The sequence below is a fragment of the Chenopodium album genome, chromosome 7, assembly GCF_948465745.1.
Source record: "Chenopodium album chromosome 7, dcCheAlbu1.1, whole genome shotgun sequence".
NCBI lineage: Eukaryota > Viridiplantae > Streptophyta > Magnoliopsida > Caryophyllales > Amaranthaceae > Chenopodium > Chenopodium album.
Window position 1 is genome coordinate 22,095,885 of NC_137840.1, and position 7,249 is coordinate 22,103,133.

The window sequence follows — 7,249 nt, forward strand, 5'->3', positions numbered from 1 at the left end:
TAAATCATATACTTAAAAAATTGAAAATAAAGAACTCTACACTAATATTATACCAAGAACACCTAGAGCAACTCATCGAGCATTTTGAACATATTGATTGTAAATATCTCCCAAGGGATGATAATCAATTTGCCAATGCGCCAGCAAAATTAGCCTAAATGAACAACATTCCACATCACTTACATATGATGCAATCATGCGTTATTAGAAGAGAAGAACCATCGATTACTTTACCAAATTTTACATCGATTACGAGTACAAAGTTGCTTCTTACGTGAATATTACTTCTAAACATGTCGCAAAGTTTCTCCAAAGAAACATATTTTGTAGATATGGAGTTCAACACGAATAATTAGTGATCAGGGATCACAATTCAAAGCTGAAGTCGAGACCCTCTTAACTCGTTATAAAGTAAAACATCATCACGCATCTCCATATAGACCTCAAATGAATGGAGCTGTAGAATCGGCAAATAAATCCATAACATTCATCATTATGAAAATGGCAGAAAATTATAAAGACTGGCCGAATAAACTACACTTCGCTCTATGAGGTTATAGAACGTCCACACTAACATCCCAGCGCAAGTGATTGGGTTGCTCTGCTTTGGGCAACGCAACTGAGTGTCTTGCGCACGGCATTATGGTAAGATTCGATTCTATATTTTCGTAAAATTTTAAATCTTCCGTGAGCGCATCTCTAGAGGTTGCGCTGAGTGTCTGCCCAGCGCGACTGATTGAGAGGCGCGCGGATTTTTCTGCGGTAGCATTAAAATTTAACCTAAGCACTCCTAAATCCGTCATTATTAGGTTTTAAGCACGGGCTTAAGCCTAATATTGATTGGATTTAGTTAATTAGACCTTGTTTAGCTTTGTTTTTTTTAGTTTGGGCTAGTTTTTGTGTTTTGTGGCTATTTCTCCAACGACAGCTTGGGGAATTGGCCTTTTTCTAACACGAAGCTAGTTTTATTTATCACCATTGCACTTCTTGTCGGGAAAGGACGCCAAAAGGAGATGTCTACACCAACTGAGTGCATTGACAGCTTCAGAAATCTTGCTTTCAAGTTTGCCTCAAGCTTCTCAATGAACATCCCTACTAAGAAAACAACTCTTGACTACAGCACCATAAGGTAGGGAGAGAGAGAAGGGATTCGCTCCTGTGTCAGACGGTTCAATCTAGTGAGAATCCTGAATCAGGGGCTATCTAACGAGGTAGCTTATACAGACTTTTTAAAGGGTCAGAAGGCTGGGTCAACCTTTAAGTTCGATCTTGTCCGAAAGAGGGTCTTCACCCTTCAAGATGCCCTGATAGAGGCGGAGAGCTTTATTCAAGCTACAGACCTCTGCTCGTCCAACCATTAGGCAGACTCTAAGAAGTCTGACAAACAAAAAGAGAGTCGGTATGCTTAACAGGCTCAGAAAGCTGAAGTAAGCAAAAAGAGAAATGAAGTTTAGGCGGTTGATGAACCTGATCAGCCGTCTAAAAAGAAAAATAAATAATTCAATCCGTACGTCTCACGGTACGAGTTCAATAAAGACTGCCACTCCATCCTCATAGAGATAAAGGATCAGCTGACCGTTGAGAAGTCGAATCCTATGAAGATTTATGTTCAGTCATGGAACAAGAATAAATGTCACTTCCATGAGGAAGTCAGCCATGACACAAACGACTGTTATAATCTCAAGCGGACGTTGGACCGTTTAGCTGATAAGGGCTTGCTAAAGTCTTATGTCTTGAAGTCCAAAGCAATTGCCAAGAGGAATCTGGGACAGTCGTCTAAGACTGTTCAGCTTACTAGTAGCTTGGACACCGACAAGGATCCGATTTACAATATAGCAGGCGGATTCGCATAGGGTGCCCTGACCATCTAGGGCACCAAGGATCATCTAAAGAAGATGATCCACTCAGTTTGATGATGGGAAGGCGTCCACCAGTGGAACATTCCCAAATGTTCTCATCACAGAGAAGAATCAGGGAAAAGTCCGCCGACCGCATGATGACCCAGTCGTCATTGAATGTAAGGTCGCCAACCAGCTGGTTGATCGGATCCTTCATCAGCTAGAAGTGTCTGTCCAAGCTATAAGTTGGAAATCCTGCGCGACGTCTCCTATCTACTGGTTGACTTTAGGGGAGGGCTTGTGCACCCAGTCAGACAAATTGATCTACCCATCCGGCTGGGGCAGAAGGTAAAAGAGCGACATATGATTGTCCGATTTTAGGTGATTAAAGAGTTAACCGCCAATAACTTCATTCTTGGTTGTCCCACTTTGAACAAGTGCAAGGCCATCATTATCCTAGCTCTAATTCTGCTCAATTATGAAAAGGATGATGGCTTTATTGGCTCCCTCAACGGGGATCGGAAGACGTCAAGAGAGTGCTACCTCTTAAACATCAAACCAATGGCTGCTGCAGCCGATCAGCCGAAGGAGTTAATAGACCTTGACGATGTCATGGACTCTGATTTACCCCCACCAGTAACCGGAAAGAAAAGAAAAGTTGATCAACTGGTGGAGGTGAAAAAAGAGAAGAAATAGTAATCACTGACCGGGGAACGGTTAGATGATCTCTGTCCCCAGCCGACTGGTGAGCACATTGATATTTCTCTGGATGACAGCTGTCCAAAGCGAACAGTTAAGGTGGGGGCGACTGCCTTTGAAAGGTTGGGTGTAGATTTTCACCTCCTGTTAAAAGAATTTAAAGACCTTTTTGCCTTTAAAATGGAATAGGTGTCACGTATAAGCTTGGATCTCAGTGTCCAATAAATCGATGTGGATCCTAGAAAGAATCCCATTCGGCTGAAGAAAAGAAATCACGCGAGAAAAGAATTAAGGCGGCAATTGCCAAGGTCAGAAAGTTATTAGACGCTGGATTCATTCGGCTATGTAACTTCCCATATTGGGTTGCAAATGTGGTGCTTGTAAAGAAGTCGAATAATACCTGGCGCATGTGTGTAGATTACACTGCTTTATAGTTACCCGCTTCCAAAGATCCACAGCCTGGTTGACTCTACTACCGGACATTCCTTGATGAGTTTTATGGATTCTTGCTCTGGCTTCCATTAGATACCCCTGTGGAAAAAATATTAAGAGAAGACGACCTTCGTCACTAATCAGGGGTTATTCTATTATACGGTTCTGCTGTTTGGCTTAAAGAATGCACCGTACACTTTCCAATATATGATTAATACAGTCTTCATTGATCAGATTGGGAGAAATATAGAGGCATATGTTGATGACATGATAGTCAAATCCAAACTACAGACGGATCACCTTGCTGATCTCCGAGAAACCTTCACCACACTCAGGTGGCATAAGGTCATCTTAAATCCAAGAAATTGTGTTTTTAGTGTTGAGTCTGGGAAGTTTCTTAAATTCCTGATTAATCAAAGGGGGATAGAGGCTAACCCCGAGAAGATACAATCGGTAATTGACATGAAGTCAACCATATTATCAAGGAAGTTCAGAAGCTCACTTGTTGTCTGGCTGTGATTGGAAGATTCCTCAGCAAGTCACGTGACAAATGCCTTTACTTTTCCAAGCAATCAGGAAGAAGACTAGATTTTAATGGGGAGATAATGCTGAGGCGACCTTTCAAAAATTGAAAGAACATTTACACTCCTTGCCAGGGCTTGTTAGCCCTTTGCCAAAGGAGATGCTCTATATGTACTTAGTCGTCTCACTTTATGCCCTCAGTGTCGTTCTCCTTGCTGAGAGTGACGGTATTTAGCTCTCGGTCTATTTCATTAGCCATGTTCTCATAAATGCTGAACTGCGGTACCCCATGGTTGAAATTTTTACCTTGCTCTCTACATGGCTGTTAAGAAGTTGAAGCCTTACTTTTTGGCACATACGGTGGTGATCTACACAGATCAACCCCTCAAGCGTCCAATGAGGTCCTTGTAGTCATCCGGCAAGATGCTCAAGTAGGCTATTGAAATACAAAGTCTTGAAATCACCTACGAACCAAGAAATGTAGTAAAGGGTCAGACGTTTGCCAACTTCATTATCGAAATGATAAGGTCGTTTGCTCCGAAAAACCTTGATCAAGTTTGGAAAGTGTATGTAGATAGGATCTCTACAATGAACAGTTGTAGTGCATGTATAATCTGTTAGTCTCCTGAAGGATATAAATATGAATAAGCACTTCAGTTCAAGTTCTAGGCCTCAAACAATGAGGCGGAATATGAGGCTCTGCTAGCCGACATCCGCATGTTCAAGGCGGCAATGGAAACAAAAATTGACGCCTGCTCAGACAGTTAGTCGTTAGCCAATACCATGGTGAATATGAAGCCAACCCATCCAGCAAATATTTATTGACGGTCAAAGCTAAGGCTAGGACACTTGAAGAATTACATCTAAGTCAAGTGCCTAGGTCTTAAAACAACCAAGCGGATACTCTGTCAAAATTGGCATCCTCCGCCTCCTGTGATACGTCTCGGTCAATCTTCTGGGATGTTATGGAAAAGCGGAGTATATCTGACGAAGATCCCTTTGGAGTGCTTGACTGAAGCTCTACATGGAAAGATGGCATCCGGGCATAACTTACAAACGGTACGCTCCTAGGGTATGGGGTACCTATGTTTATGGTGTTTGATAATGGGCCTCATTTTGAGACACCTCAGCTCAAGACTTAGTCAGGAGATCAAGGGATCTCACATTGTTTTGCATCATTCAGCCGACCCCAAGCAAACGGCCAAGTTGAAGCCTTCAACAAACTCATCTTAGACGGCATCAAAAAGAAAATTGAAAGAGTCGATGGTTTATGGGATGGAGAATTAATTCATGTCCTAAAGGCCATTCGGACAACTGAAAAAGGGACAACTAGTGAAACCCCATTTCTCATGGTTTATAGAGCTAAAGTCATTCTGCCCATCGAGCATTATGAGTCGACTCCACGAGTCATGCTATACAATGAAGAGACAAACTGGGGGCCATGCGGCTAGCATTGGACTCAATCCCGGAGCGCAGGGGCAATGCCGCCTTACGCCATGAGATTTATCGTCTGAGAATGACCCGTGCCTACAACAAAAGAGTGCACAAACGACCCTTGAAAGTTGCGGACTTTGTGTTACAAAAGTTAGAGGCAGTTGGTAGGGCCAATGAGTATGGAAAGCTAACTCCTAATTGTAAAGGCCCCTACCGGATCTATGAGGAAGTAAGGAACGATACCTACCGCCTGGAAACTCCAGACGGAAGGCAACTTCCCAAAATTGGAAAGTAGACAACTTGAAAAAGTACTACTTCAGAGATTTGTAAATTTTTGTAAATGAAGCCCATCAATGAAAGAGTTGCCTTTTGTTTTCAATTGAATTATTTCATTCATAAATGTGTGTGTGTGTGTGTGTGTGTATATATATATATATATATATATATATATATATATATATATATATATATATATATATATATATATATATATATATATATATATATATATATATATATATATATATATATATATATATATTCACATGCGTAGTATTAAAGTACCACCTATGTAATGCACAGACGGTAAACTAATAAATTAAACTAAGTTAAAAACTTAGTGGGTAAATTTAAGTTCAAACTATGAGGCCGATGAACGAATGATATTCTATAAATTCGTCTGCTCCAACAGGAGTAAGGCGTCCGACGACGCCCATTTGGGTGGAATCGTCACAAAGAGTATCTTCTATCCGGGTAACCAAGTGCTCTACTTACTCATACAGACGGCAAAGATTGAATGACCTAATTGATCAACTCATAGCCGTCTGACCAAAATAATCTAAAGAATGATTAAGCTCAAAAGCTGGATGTTTATTGACATCAGCCTGTTATCGACTGAAGTGTACTTGCTTGAATGTGTGGACAGCTGTGTACTTAGATTGAGACAATCACTACTGTGATTAATTAACTTAGGAACATCTCATACTCTTTAAAGTATCAAAATTTCCCAAGTCAATCAATCAGAGAAATACTGAAACTAACCACACAGCCGCCAGGGGCAAGGGTAGTCGGTGCACTTCTTTTTTCTCAGGGCCGGGAGGACCTCAGTCGGGACCTCTTCGGTTTGGTTCTCCCCTTTCTCCTCTTCTCCGTCTTAAACTCGAAGCCTTGGTTTAGGGCCAACACTTTGAATTGAGGTCGAGGCCTACTCCTTCAAGACCTCAGCATTATACACCGCTGTGGCGTAATTGTACCTCAGTTTGAAGTACTCAAAGTCCACAGTCGGGTGGAGGAGATTCCAAGAAAGCTTCAGACGGGCCTTAGTGTCCAGCTCGTTTTCTGCTACTAACCGGCTCTACTCCTTCGAGAGCTCTTCTTGGTGATTGTTCCTCATTTGAACAATCTCCAGCCTAAGCTGGCTGACATCCTCCCTTGGCTGAGCATTCTCCTTGTCCGCTTCCCCCAATGCCACAATGACATACGTAGCATTTTTTTAACTTCAACTCAAGGTTGGAGACCTTGGCGTTGGCGACATCAGCTGCAGCCGTCAGGCTCTTCACCAACTCCTCTTGTTTCAACTTCGCATCTTTATTTTCTACATCACACATTATTTTACCGTATTCAGCAGAGTTAAGAGCTTCATAGGCCCTTTATTTAGCATCGTTTACCTTGTCTTGCTTCCGCCTGAAGAGGGGCCTCATCCTATCTACCCTTATCATTGCCTAGAAGGATGCAGACGGCATGTTAAGCATTTGAATAGGAAAAGGAAAATAATAGAGTATAAAATAAACTTTGAGTTACCTTAGCCAGCAAGCCTTAGATCCGGTCAAAGTCAACTACCTACAGATCTAGCACTAAGCTTTTATCTAATCGAGTCAAAGACCTTACCATCCTCTTGGCAAATGCATGGGCGTTAGGCGACCCTGAGGAAGCATCTGCACCCAAAGAATTACTTGGTGAGAAAGCAGCACAAGCGGTATCCAATTTATGGAGGCTACTCATCGAACCTCCAGAAGGGCTGACCCGAGTCCTGACTCGCATGAAGTCAAGCGGACAAGGGAGTTCAATACGAGTCTTACCTTGAGCTTTGGGAAGACAAGATTCTCCCCCTTTAGTTGTTGCAGCGCCGACTGCAAAATTGAGTGGCTCTCCACTCATCGATGTCGTAAAGGCATTCGGGTGTTTCCCAATAGCACGTTCCGAGCTTTCACTCAGATCCTTCAGTACAGCCAGGCTTTTACCCCGGTTGTAGGATGATCTTGTTCGGTTGAAGGGGTTGATTGTGACAGATTCTTCTTCGCTGCCTTAACCGGGGTCTTTATCAG